Source organism: Otolemur garnettii, unplaced genomic scaffold (assembly GCF_000181295.1).
Source record: "Otolemur garnettii isolate 467f Iridium unplaced genomic scaffold, OtoGar3 scaffold00014, whole genome shotgun sequence".
In the NCBI taxonomy this organism is placed as follows: domain Eukaryota; kingdom Metazoa; phylum Chordata; class Mammalia; order Primates; family Galagidae; genus Otolemur; species Otolemur garnettii.
This window is the reverse complement of record NW_003852409.1, coordinates 24,338,313-24,339,492: the sequence shown is the minus strand read 5'-3', so window position 1 is coordinate 24,339,492 and position 1,180 is coordinate 24,338,313.

Below are 1,180 nucleotides of genomic sequence, written 5' to 3'. Positions count from 1 at the left end.
AAAAAAAAAAAAAAGAAATATTTTATAATAAAAAATGACACTATTGGCTTAATGCTCATAGCTGAGTGAGTAGGGCACCAGCCACATACACGAAGGGTGGTGGGTTTGAGCCCAGCCTAGGCCTGCTAAACAATGACAATTGCAACCAAAAAAATAGCAGGGCGTTGTGTCGAGCACCTGTAGCTACTCAGGAGGCTGAGGCAAGAGAATCGCTTAAGCCCAAGAGTTTGAGGTTGGCTGTGAGCTGTGATGTCACAGCACTCTACCAAGGGCAACATAGTGATACTTTGTCTCAAAAAAAAGATAATTACTTTATTGAAAAACTGTACTGATTAGTGTCTGTCTCTTGTAATTGAAAGATTTTACTCACTACCTAAAACAAAACATTAGAACTCAATATGGCTAATTTTTGCTTCACCAAACTTTTAAAGTTTTAAAATTATAAAATCTAGTATACCTACCAAAGATTGTACAAAATGAGTGTGCTTTACAGAAGAACAAAATATGGTATATATATATATGTGAAACCATTATGAAGGCAAAGGTCCAGACATCATTGGAATGTTCTATTTCCTACTTACAGCAGTTGTTACTGTAAAAGACTAACAAAACTAATAAAATTAGACAAGAAAAAAGGGGGAAGTCACAAATAATCAATATCATAACTTTTAGGACATTTTATTTTTTGCTTTCAGTTTGTTCCCTCTGTTTTTTGTTTCTTTCTAGAATTTAGTTTTGATTCACTGATCGCATTTTGAGTATATCTCTTTGCATAGATTTTTTTTTAAGTAGAAAGACATTGTTACCAATGGTACAGATATTTAAAAGAGAACAAAAGGATATTATAAAAAACTTTATTCCAACAAATTTGAATAGATAAATAAAATGGAAATTCTTTTAGGAAAACATAAAATTGCAAATGACACAAGAAGAAATAGAAAACCCAAATATCTTAAAGAAATTGAGTCAGAGGGGAAAAAGTATTTTCCCACAAAAATAACTCTGGGCTCTTACTCAGACCAATTACAAAATGGATCAAAAATCTAAATATAAGATCTAAAACTATAAAATTCTTGTGTATGTGTTTTTGAGACAGAGCCTGTCTGTCACCCCAGGTAGAGCGCTGTGGCATCACAGTTCACAGCAACCTCAAACTCCTGGGCTCAAGCAATTCTCCTGC